The sequence below is a fragment of the Triticum dicoccoides genome, chromosome 5B, assembly GCF_002162155.2.
Source record: "Triticum dicoccoides isolate Atlit2015 ecotype Zavitan chromosome 5B, WEW_v2.0, whole genome shotgun sequence".
In the NCBI taxonomy this organism is placed as follows: domain Eukaryota; kingdom Viridiplantae; phylum Streptophyta; class Magnoliopsida; order Poales; family Poaceae; genus Triticum; species Triticum dicoccoides.
Window position 1 is genome coordinate 517,820,439 of NC_041389.1, and position 12,775 is coordinate 517,833,213.

The following is a 12,775-nucleotide window of genomic DNA, read 5'->3' on the forward strand; positions in this document are numbered from 1 at the left end:
GTCGATGGAAACGTCTCCTCCCACTGAATACGCATCGCCGGAAATCCTGAAATAAATCCAGGAATAAATGCGAGCACCAGGATTTGAACCCTGGTGGGTTGGGGATACCACAGTCCCTCGAACCATCCAACCATAGGTTGGTTCGCAATATTGACACTCTTTGCTTCATGCCCGTTAAGTATGAGTTTTGGTTTGTAACTTCAAATGAAAAACATGCAGATTTTGTAGGATAAAGTAAGAATCGACAAGGACGGATCACAACCATGGCCATGTCTTCATTTTCCATGAAATTATTATTACTACTAGTCTAGTGTAGACTAACCACAAGAGGATCCATAGCTAATTTTCGAACCACAAGGCTAGTACTCATATTTCTGTATCCCCCTTGGCAAGAGGCACAGTAAGCACCTAATTGACCACCTTCTCCAAATTTACCCAAGAGGATCCACCTGGTTGTGCAGCCACGATAGCCTTCTCCTTCCATTCATTGACCATTCTCTTTATTTCTTTTCCTTTCTCCCCTTCTCCCATCAACTCCCTGATGGCTGCCTCCACCTCGTCTCTCTTGACATCACCACCGATCTCCAAGCCGACGCACCACTCAGACCAAGCGTACCGAGCGCTGGTGTACTGGTCGGCGCCGAAGGGCCAGCATAGCATCGACACCTGTTGGAGTAATGGGCCACGGGTAGGCTAACCCGAGTCCCTGAGCCTTTCAACACTGTGGGCTGGCTTCGACCCACGAGACTCCGGAATGAAACCCTGCCTTCTGGTGGCCGGCTGGCTCAGACGGCCGGCTGCCCGAAGGCGGCCCAACACCAGTAGATGGCACCAAGACAGGCTGACTCCTAGCAAACGGCCTCCGGAGAGGCCGGCTTCTAGCAGGCGGCCACCAGGTGCCCTCAGAGTCTGCTCCCCTCATCAAGAAGACAAGACAGGGTGAGGTTACAGCATAGCCCCGTACCCCCGGATCCCGATCTTGGCATGGCTATAGTGCCCCGTACAGACGGAGATCTCCGCACGACGCGACACTGTTGCCATTCCCCCTTTGCGCCACTCCTAAACCGGCGGGGTCATGTTCCCACGACGGCCTGTCGGTACGGCTCGCAGGCGGCAGGCCCTACCGGGCAGAGAGAGCCCGGAAGATGGTGGGAGCCGGACCAGCCGGAGCTGCGGGACGCCGGCCTCCAGCAGGCGGTCGGACCCTCCCCCACGGCTAGTGAGCCATTAGCCAGACGGGGCGCGGTGTGGCTACAGTGATCTCCCGCCAGGCGGCGGGACTGTAGCCACGCTCCCCTGACCAAGCCTGCGTCATTAGCACCATGGCTACAGTGATCAGCCACCAACCAGACCCGCCAGCGGCGGCAGCGCCCTGTCGGCTCAGTACCAGACTAGTCAGAGGTCCCACCAGGCGGCGGCCCCAACTACCGGCGGAGAAGCCGGCGACCAGAGATGCTGACAGCCGGGCCCAGCGCCCGGCCAAGTTACCATTGTACCCCTGGGGGGGTAGGCCTATATAAAACCCCCAGGGCACCCATGCAAAGGGTTCCGAACCTGATAGACCTAGACTCATATCTGGAGGAAGAAGAGAGCTAGCCCTGCCTCCTTCAACCTCTAGCATCCAGCTCAAGGAGCGCCTTGTATTCACTAGTGCCTTAGTGATCATGCAGAGACCCCGCAGAGCAGGAGTAGGGGTATTATCTCCGAGGAGAGCCTCCAACCTGGGTAAAGTGCACCGGCGTTCGTGTCTATGCCTTATCCCGCTTCCAGGCACCGGCGACATTCTACTCGCTCCCACCATGATAAGCCATCCCTTGGCATATGTCCCACCCATCCCCAGACATTTGGCGCCCACCATGGGGGGAGGTGCACCGTCATGTGAAGATCTGTTTTGGATGGGAACCTTGTTCCTTCCGGACGTTCGCAGCCAGCCCAGGACGCCCGATGGCGTCAGACTCGACGCGCCGCACGACGCGGAGATCGCCTGCACAGCGAGCTGCCTCGCCGACCTCGTCGGCGAGATCAGCCTCTCCGACGAGCCTGCATCTGACGTAGGCACCGACTGCCCTAAGAACCGCCTCGTCGGCCTCCTCGACTAGCTCCATGTCACCCGCGAGCCTGCAGTCGACTTGGAGTCTGTTGGCTCCACCGACCCGATGATCATCGACTCCGACACGGCGTCGCTTGACGCGTTCCCCGCCAACATGGTGGTCTACGATGAGCCGCCCCCTCGCGAGCACAGCGACGGGAGCACCGTCACGGAGGTGCTTGTCATCAACAGTGGCGAGCACTCGGACGGAGCCGCTGGAGACCCACTCGATGCGGCGCTACGAGAGTTGTCAGCGCCCATCCCGGCCAATGTGGATGCTGAGGGCTGGAAGCGCACCGCGTCCGGCTCCTCGAGAGCGCCAACCGACTGGCCAGCGTGCGTCGCCTCTCGGAGGCCTACCGGCGCGAGATGGACGGGCCGTCGGCGAAACGCTGGCCCCTGAAGGGCCTAGCTGCGCCGACTCGATCCGGCTGCATGGCGCGGCCATCACTGGTGCGTTCGGGGCAGATCGTCCCGTCTACGCTATGGCAGCGGGAAACATATGAGCTGCCCAGGCGGTGGCAGACGAGCTGGACAAGTACGAGGGCGACGAGCGTCGTCACATGACGAAGCATGTCCAGCAGCTCCTTGACGCGGCCGCCGAGTAGCAAGAAGCCGGCTGCCGCGACGAAGCGCCTAACCGGCAGAACGACGAGCCACCCCCTCGCTAGGATCACGGTGCGACATCCCGGACACCGACTGGTGGTGCCCGTGGTAAGAAGGGCAACGAGCCGGCTGCCAGCCGCAGTCGGACTCACCTCTCCATCGAGCGCGATGCAGAAGGCCGCCCCCGAGCCATGGAGCGGCGAGGCGATCCGCCTCCTCCTCAGCCTCGTGGAGAAAGGCATCCCACTCCACCGCCTGTCACGCGCCCGACACTCGGCGACCGCCTTGGCCGCCGGGAAGGAGTCGGAGAAAACGACGCCCGCCACCGGATCGACCGCCTCAATCGCTCCCTGGCGCTAGAAGAAGAAGATGCGTTGGGTCCGCCTTGCTTTGGCCCCCGAATCCGAGATGAGCCCTTCCCTCGATGGTTCACCCTCCCAAGGGATACGCCCAAGTACACCGGCTCCGTGAAGCCGGAAGACTGGCTGGTCGACTACTCCACGGCTGTCAGCATAGCAAACGGCAACAAGCGCGTTGCTGTGAAGTACGTCCCGCTCATGCTCCAGGGCACAGCCTGGATGTGGCTTAACAGCCTGAAGCCCCGCAGCATCAACAGCTGGGTTGATTTCACTGAGGCCTTCGTCCGCAATTTCACCAGCACGTACAAGCAGCCTCCCAAGCCTCGACAGCTCTCCTTGTGTGTCCAAGGGCCCAGCGAATCAACTCACGACTACCTCACGCGCTGGGCCGAGCTGCGCAACTCCTGCAAGGGCGTGCACGAGGTGTAGGCCATCGAATACTTCACTGGCAGGTGCCGAGAGGGAACCCTCCTCAAGCACCGACTCCTCTGCGATGAGCCGATGACTCTCGACGATCTGCTGATCATTGCCGACAAATACGCAACTGCCGGCTCCTCCATGAAGGAGGAGATCCAAGTCGATGCATCCGGCAAGATAGCTCCTCCGACTTCTCGGGCCCCGGCCGGTGACACCAGCCGGAGACAGCAGCAGAGCGACAACAAGCGCAAGGCCGTGCAGCCGGCTTCTACAAGCCAGCAGGTGTCGACAGTCGAAGAGCAGCAGCCGGAGGGGCAGCCTCCACTCAAGCGTCAGAAGGGCGGAAGCCCAATTGGTTGTCCGGCTTCTCGTACGAGCAGACCCTTGATGCACCCTGCAAGTTTCATAGCAGAGCGAAGCCGTCCAACCACCACTCGGAAGTGTTGTTGGCTCACCCGAATCGCCAAGGGAGATGGACACCTGCCCCCCACCGCCTGCCGGCCCGCCGCCTCCTCAGCCCCAGCAGCCGGCGGTTCGGCCAGTCGGTGCCATACAAGACGAGTATCCTGAGGATCATGGAGCTTACATCGTGTTCACCAGCGTGGCCGATGACAGACGCAACAAACACCAACAGCAGCAAGAAGTACAGGCAGTGGCAACAGGAGCCCCTGAGTTCATGCACTGGTCTGAGAAGCCCATCAGTTAGAGCAGGGCTGACCACCCGGAAGTGATGCCCTCTCCTGGTTCTTACGCCCTGGTCCTGGATGCCACCTTCGCAACAGAGAGGCGGGCAGCTCGTTTCTCCCAAGTCCTGATAGATGGCGGCAGCAGCATCAACATCTTGTACCGTGACACAATGGAGAAGCTGGGAATCAAGCAGAAGCAGCTTCAGCCCAGTCGGACTGTATTCCACGGCATAGTCCCAGGCCTTTCCTTCTCACCTATCGGCAAGACCCAGATTGATGTTCTCTTCAGGGACAAAAATCACTTCCGCTGAGAGTCGATCTGGTTTGAGGTGGTGGACCTTGAGAGCCCTTATCACGCGCTGCTTGGCCGACCTACTCTGGCCAAATTCATGGCGGTCCCCCACTATGCTTACCTCAAGATGAAGATGCCGACTACCAAGGGAATCCTGCCTATAGCTGGAGACTACAAGAAGTCGTCCACCTGTGCTGCAGACAGCAGCCGGCTGGCCGAGTCCCTTGTGATTGCAGCTGAAAAACGGCTCCTTGAACGGGTAGTGGTGATGGCAGGCAAGCAGCCGGAAATGTCACCACCACCCAAGGAGTCGGAAGTTGAGGGCTCGTTCAAGCCGGCGAAAGAAACAAAGAAGATACCCTTGGACCCGGAGCACCCGGAGAGGCACGCTCTCATTGGAACAAACCTTGACAGTAAATAGGAAGGCGAGCTTGTTGATTTCCTCCGTGAGAATCGTGACATCTTCGCATGGTCTCCCAAAGACATGCCGGGTGTCCCGACGGATTTCGCCGAGCACAAGCTACATGTCCGACCTAAGGTCAAGCCGGTCAGGCAGGCCTTCCGCCGCCTGTCGGAAGAAAAGAGAAGAGTTGTTGGAGAAGAAATAGCCCGGCTTCTAGCAGCCAGCTTCATCATGGAGGTGTTCTTCCCCGAATGGTTGTCCAACCCGGTTCTTGTGTTGAAGAAGAACAAGCAATGGCGCATGTGCATCGATTGTACCAACCTCAACAAAGCTTGCCCCAAAGACCCCTTTGCCTTGCCAAGAATCAACCAAGTGATAGACTCCACAGCCGGATGCGAACTGCTGAGTTTTTTGGATGCCTACTCAGGATACCATCAGATCATGCTGAACCCAGCCGACAGGCTGAAGACCGCCTTCATCACACCATTAGGAGCCTTCTGTTACCTGGCGATGATGTTCAGCTTGAGGAATGCCGGCGCCAGGTTTCAGCGTTGCATGCAGACGTGCCTCCTCAAGCGACTCGGCAGAAATGCCCACGTTTACGTGGACGATGTGGTGGTGAAGACGGAGAACCGTGGCATGCTGCTAGAAGACCTCAAAGAGACATTCGAGAACTTGCGTCGATTTCAAATCAAGCTCAACCCGGAGAAATGCGTCTTTGGAGTACCAGCCGGCCAACTTCTTGGCTTTCTAGTCTCAGAGCGCGGCATAGAGTGCAACCCTATGAAGATCAAGGCAATTGAGAGTATGGAAGTACCAACCCGACTACTGGACGTACAAAATTTCACTGGCTGCCTGGCGTCCATCAGCTGCTTCCTCAGCCAGCTGGGCGAGAAGGCTCTCCCACTGTACCATCTCATGAAGAAAACCACTTTTTTCGAGTGGAACGACAAGGCGGACGAAGCTTTCCGCCAGCTCAAGAAGATGTTGACCACCCCGCCTGCCTTGGCAGCCCCGACTGATAAAGAGCCCATGCTCCTCTACATCGCCGCCACCAGTCAGGTGGTCAGCACAGTCATAGTGGTGGAACACAAGGAGGAAGGCAAGGCACTGCCGGTCCAGAGGCCGGTGTATTATTTGAGTGAAGTACTATCCGCCTCCAAGCAAAATTACCCCCACTATCAGAAGATGTGCTATGGTGTGCACTTTGCCGCCAAGAAGCTCAAGCCTTACTTTCAAGAGCATCCAATTACTGTTGTCTGCACCGCTAAAATTGCTGAGATCATTGGAAGCCGAGATGCCTCCGGCCGAGTGGCCAAGTGGGCCATAGATCTGCCCCCCTACACCATCTACTACCAACCTCGCACCGCCATCAAGTCACAAGCGCTGTCCGACTTCCTCGTAGACTGGGCCGAGACCCAGTACCTGCCACCAGCACTAGACTCCACCCATTGGCGGATGCACTTCGATGGGTCAAAAATGCGCACCAGTCTGGGAGCCGGCGTTGTCCTCACCTCTCCCAAAGGCGACAAGCTCAAATATGTGTTGCAGATCCACTTTGCCGCCTCCAACAACGTAGCTGAATATGAAGCACTCATACACGGGCTCCGCCTTGCCAAGGAACTTGGCATTCACCGGATCCTGTGTTATGGTGATTCCGACTTGGTGGTCCAGCAGTCGTCAGGCTACTGGGAAGCCAAGGATGCAAATATGGCAAGCTACCGCTTCTTTGTTTAGCAGCTCAGTGGATATTTTGAGGGGTGCGAGTTTCTCCATGTGCCAAGAAATGACAATCAACAGGCAGATGCCCTGGCACGGATTGGCTCCACCCGACAAGCAATACCAGCCGGTGTCGCCCTGTGGTGCCTTCTCAAGCCATTTGTCAAGCTGTCACCAGAGTCAGACTCTATCTTCGTGCCGACCCCTCCCAAAGCAGTCGGATCCGACTTGAGGGCCCCAAAAGCCGGCGCAGAGACTTTGGCAGGCGGCCCAGGGACCGCAGCAGCCACACCCAGCCCCGGGACTCCATAAATCGGCCCGGGGACTGCAGCAGTCGGCCCAAGGACTTCTCCAGCTCAGCAGGCGGCAGCCGATTCCAACCCGCCGCCTCCCGTCCCAACCGCCATTATACAAGTTGCCGTCGTAGCAGTCGAAGAAATAGCAGCACCATCATGGGCTCAACCAATCCTCAAATTTCTGGTGACCAAAGAACTGCCGACTGATGAGGTCTCGGCCCGACAAGTGCAACGGCAGGCGGCAGCCTACACAATTGTCAACAGAAAACTGGTGTGGCGCAGTGTCACTGGTGTTTATCAGTGATGTGTAGAGCCAGACAAGGGCCAACCAATCCTTAAGGATATCCACCAAGGTGAATGCGGTCACCATGCGGCTTCAAGATCACTTGTTGCCAAAGCTTTCCTCCATGGTTTTTTCTCGCCGACTGCTCTAGAAGAAGCCAAAGAACTGGTCCAGAAGTGTCAAGGGTGCTAGAAGTTCCGCTCCAAGCCACATCTGCTGGCTTCTGCACTCAAGACCATTCCCATAGCCTGGCCCTTTGCCGTTTGGGGACTGGACATGGTGGGGCCATTCAAGACGGCTCACGGCGGCATGACTCATTTGCTTGTCGCTGTGGACAAATTCACCAACAAATCTCCACCCCACCTCCTACACGGCAATCTCCACCACCGCCGGCGATCTCCACCCCTAGCCACCAAAGTTTAGTTTCTCTCCGATAGATCTCTCCGGTGTCTTGAGATCTACATGTTCATACCCATCTTTCATGGGTTCCAATGATGGTTCCACCCTTGGCTTGGACTTCTCCAAGGGTTTGGTTTTTGCTGAGAAGGTTTTTCAATCTACGGGCTTTTCGGTGCATCCCATGGAAGACTCGGAGATCTTCACCATGGTGGTCTCTTTTGGACGCCATTCTTTCCGTTTGAATGAAGATTCGGTGGCTGCAGCTCTGGAGGCAGCAATTGGTGGCTCGGGCATTGATATCATGGTTTTCTTGATCAAGGATAAGGTATTTGGCTTTCAGGTATCTTGCAAGGCTGTCGCCATGATCATTATTAGTCTTAGATCTTTTGCTTGTGATCATTTCAAATGTTACTTTCATCTTTGGAGTAACGGTGGCCCGAATTGGAGTCGTGAGTTTAGGATTTGGAAATTAGAATGTGATGCCGAGTGGATCCTAGTTAGTCCTTCTAAGCGGCGTGCAGCTCTTGGGGTTCTAGCCATGCATTCTAGGCCATCAAAATCCTCATTCAAATCTTCAAGCTCTGTTGGCAAGAAATTATCGTTTGCAGTCTTTCAAAATTATAATGCTTGTCGAGGTTATCGGTATCCGGCTACAGAAAATTGCATTCAGACCACTGAAGATGCTGGTTATTCTATCCCTCCGCATGAGAGAGTTGTCATCCACCCCGTGCCGCCGGTGAGCCTGCAGTGGACGTCGATGAGGCCATCTATCTCGTTTGGTACGGTTCAGGATCTCCTGCCGTTAGCTGATCGCTCGCCGACTATCTCGGGCGGGATTTCGGGTGCTTTGAATGTGGACGTGCCAACACGTGCCACGGGCCATGGGCTGCTCTCTGTTGGGTCCGACCGGGCTGGCCCGGCTTCTTCTGCGGATAATTTGGACATTCCTTCTTCTCAGCAAGCCAGGGATGATTTTGAGGATTTAATTTCAAATATGGTTGATGAGGTTCTCACGTGTCAAAAGTGTTTAAGGATGGGACACTTTGCGGATGCATGCACGTCCAAGTTGTGGTGCATCTCTTGCCTCCGGTCGGGTCATGTCATGAAGGATTGCAACAAATTTGCACAGGTTTTGGGGCTTGTTTGGCAACCCAAATCCACTAACGCTACGGCTTCCGAGGCGCGCTGCGGGAATATCTCTCTGACAACACTTTTACCAAACTTGGACCTCCCTTCCACTTCCGCATTAACTCCCTCGTCCAGTTCCATCAGCCCTGGCCCCAAGACTCCCTTTGCCTTGCCGCCTGAAACCCCTCCTCCGTGGTTGCACTCGCCGTCGTTGGAGGCTGAGCCTTCGGCTCTGATGGCGAACTTTCATCTGGATCCTCAGCTCTACGTCCCCGCTGGCCACCATGTCATCGACGGTGGAGAAGATCGCCTTCCAAGAACCTTTATCTCGCCGCATACCCCAATTGTGCGCCGCCATGAGGAGTTTATGCTTGCTGAGGTAATGCCTATCCCCCAGCCAGATGAGATTGGCGCTGCTAGAGAGGCTGTAGTTCATTGGAAGAGCATGGAGTTCTAGTCAGATCGGCTCAGCCTTAGATTCGCGCTGTGGGGCTTTTTGAGCTTCGCGACGCTGCTATTTGTTTCCATCTGATGCAGCTCCCGCCGCAGCCCCTGGGTAATGATCGCTTTGTGCGTTTTATGAAGCATGATGAGGGTGAGTCCTTCCGCGGCGTTCAGGGTTTCCGTCAAGGCCTCCTCATGTTCCTTGGCATTCCCTTGGATCTTCGTAATACAGAGTGTATCAGAGCGGCTGTCAACACTTTCGGCAAATTCCATCATTGGGTTAGCGAGGATCCTTACTTGGTCAGGTCTCTGGTGTTTGCCTCTTTCCCTGAAGACATTCTGGTGCCACGTGATGTGGTGTTCATGGATTTTGCACCCTATGGAGGTGCAAGAGTTTCTTGGACTGCTCCCCTGTTTATCTTGGGTGCAAACTTTGCTGAGCAGATGCCCCAAGATGAGGATTGGATGCCCATCAATGGCAATCCACACCCGGTGCCTGGAGTCCCATTCCCTGAGATGCCTCCTTTCAATTTACCTGCTTTTCCTGCTTTGGGATGGAACGCAGTGCCCCATCCTCCACCTGCACCTTTGGTCTATGAGGTGGCTGATGACAATTGGGGAAATTGGGATGACGATGTAGCCCCTGATCCTGTGCAGGACTAGGAATCCATGGTGGTTGATTTGTCTGCACAGCCAAGCTCTGCTGCTGATGCCCAGGTGCCACATGTTGGTGTTTTAATTCTTGATGATGATTAGCCTGAAGACCCTGTTCCTCCTCCATTCAATGAGGAGATTGCTCCTGATCATTGGGCCATTGTGGTCTATCAGCCTCCTGTGATCAGAGAGGATTTTGTTCTCCTGCTGTGCCCTATGGGCCTCCTCTACCTCCTGACATGATTTGGAGAAGATCTTTTGAAAGTCTGCTACATGCTCCTATGGTCTTCTCTGTTCCCAAGCCCATTTCAATGAAGCCTCTGTCGCCTGTTGTTCTGTCAAAGAGAAGCTGGGACTTCACTTTCTCTGATTTGGATTTGCCCCGTCTCACTTGGAAGGACCAGGAAGTGGCCAGGCCAGTCGCTAGAGCTCTGTTTGTTGATTCTGCTCCTGATCAGGCGATTCCTCCTGCAACCGTGGTGAAAGCAAGGAGGCCACGGCAACCTTTGGCGCCAACTCCAATTGTTGATACTTCCTTCAGACGTTGCACTAGGAGTTCTGTCCAGCAGGACGGTTTCAAGCCCGTCTTTCATGAGCTTGCTATTCAGCCCAAGAGGAAGAAGCCCAGAGCGAAGCCTTTCACGGTCCAGGAGACTGAAGAGCAGGCTTCTGAAGAAATCCCACCGGCGACACCTATTGCGCGGCTTCAGGAAATTGGGAGAGAGTAGGAAATTGATGCCACTCTCCTCTCTGTGGATGCACTTATGGTGGACCCACTTGCTTCTGCCTCCGTTGTCCCTGATGTTTAGTCTGCTCATGGTCTACTGGGTGTGGCAGGCCCTTAAGCTTGCCTCTGTTCTATTTTATGTCTGTCAGTTATGTCTTGAACTTTCTTATATCTGTGTGGTGGGTCAGACTTTGTTTTGCTCTTTTGGACATGTGACATTGTGTGTCATATGGTTTATGTTTCCCAGTGTATGCTTTAATGAGTAACTTATGTAGAAATTTGAATGTGCTATGCTGGAATGTTAGAGGTCTGAACTCTGAAGCTAGGCAAAGAGCTGTCAGACAGAAAATTGAGGAAAGTCAATGCTCTATAGCCTGCTTACAAGAAACTAAATGCTCGTCCTTTGATTCAAGATCAATCAAGAGTTTCTGCCCTAAGAGATTTGACTCTTTTGCCTGCTCCCCTTCAATAGGGGCTTCTGGTGGTATCCTTGTGGTTTGGAATTCATCTGTTTTTATTGGAACTCTAATTGAAGTCCAGCAGTTTGCTGTTGTAATTCAGTTTACCTCCAGGCAAAATAATGAAAGTTGGACCTTGGTTGTTGTATATGGCCCTTGTCAGGGTGAAGCTAGGGACAACTTTATCAATTGGTTATATAACCTCTGTATCCCCATTGATGAGCACTGGTTATTGCTTGGTGACTTTAATTTCCTTAGGTCAGTGGACAATAGAAATGTACCTGGTGGAGACATAAATGATATGTTCATCTTCAATGAGGTTATTGGGCATTTGGGACTTCTTGAATTACCAATTAAAGGTAGATCTTACACTTGGTCCAATATGCAGGACATCCCTCTTCTGGAGCAGTTAGATTGGTTCTTCACCTCAGTAGATTGGATTACTGACTATCCAATGACTGAGGTTTTGCCCCTGGCCAGGACTGCCTCTGATCATATCCCTTGCTTGGTCTCAATCAAGACAAACATACCTAAGTCAAACCTTTTTAGGTTTGAAAGCTATTGGTTGGAACTCGAGGGATTTATGGACTGTGTAGAATCCTCTTGGCTAATTCCATCTAGGAAAGCTCACATTACTGCTAAGATTGCAGACAAGTTTAAGCATCTAAGAATGTGCCTTAAGAGATGGCAAATGCATGTTTCCAAGCTTAAATTACTGATTAGCAAGTGTAATCATGTTATCTTCCTTCTAGATGAGCTGGAGGAATGGAGGCCCCTGTTTAGACAGGAGTTCAATTTCAGAAAAATTGTGAAGGTCCACCTGGAAAAGCTTTTGCACTTGCGCTGCTTGTACTGGAAAAAGAGATGCACTATCAGGTATATTAAGGTTGGGGGTGAGAACACCAAATTTTTTCATGCAATGGCCACTGAGAGGCACATGAGAAATTCAATTGCTAGTCTTAAATTATCTGATGGCTCTGTGGTCTCTGATCATGAACAAATGGCTGGAATTATTTGGAGCTGTTTCAAGAACAGAATGGGCACTTCTAGAGGGATTGTAATGGGTTTTGATTTATCATCTCTAATAACTCCAGTAGATGACCTGGATGTGCTTACTAAACCTTTTGAAAAGGAGGAAATGGATGATGTGGTCAAGCATATGCCTGTGGATAAAGCACCTAGACCTGATGGCTTTAATGGTCTATTTTTCAAGAGGTGCTGGCACATAATTTCAAATGACTTCTATGATCTGGCTCATGCTTTTCATGAGGGGATTGCAGTACTGGAGAACATTAATAGTTCTTTCATTACTCTGATTCCCAAGAAGTTATCACCTGAGGAAGTGGGAGACTATAGGCCTATTTCACTCACAAGCATGGGTCTGAAATTCCTTTCTAAGATGGCTGCCTATAGGTTTTAGAAGATAATCATGAAATGCATCCATAAGAATAAGTATGGTTTCATTAAGAGCAGAACAATCCAGGACTGCATTGGTTGGACCTTTGAGTATCTGCATCAGTGCCATCAGTCAAAGAGGCCAATTGTGATTCTCAAATTGGACTTTGAGAAGGCCTTTGACTCTGTTGAGCATGAAGCTATCTTTCAAATTCTCAGGCACAAAGGTTTTAATGAAAAGTGGATCCTATGGATGAAGCAGCTACTTGCCACTGGTACTTCTTCTCTCCTCCTGAATGGTGTCCCTGGGAGGAAATTTATTTGCAAAAAAGGAGTAAGACAGGGGGACCATGTTTCTCCTCTACTCTTTGTGATAGCTGCTGATCTTCTGCAAACAGTGATTAATGATATGTTCACCAA

General features: G+C 53.3%; 1 pseudogene; it reads right to left on the reverse strand.

Annotated features, from left to right (window-relative positions):
- Positions 1-366: 366 nt before the first annotated feature.
- The window catches only part of LOC119305946, a 72,146-nt pseudogene continuing 59,737 nt past the window's right edge, over positions 367-12,775 (reverse strand).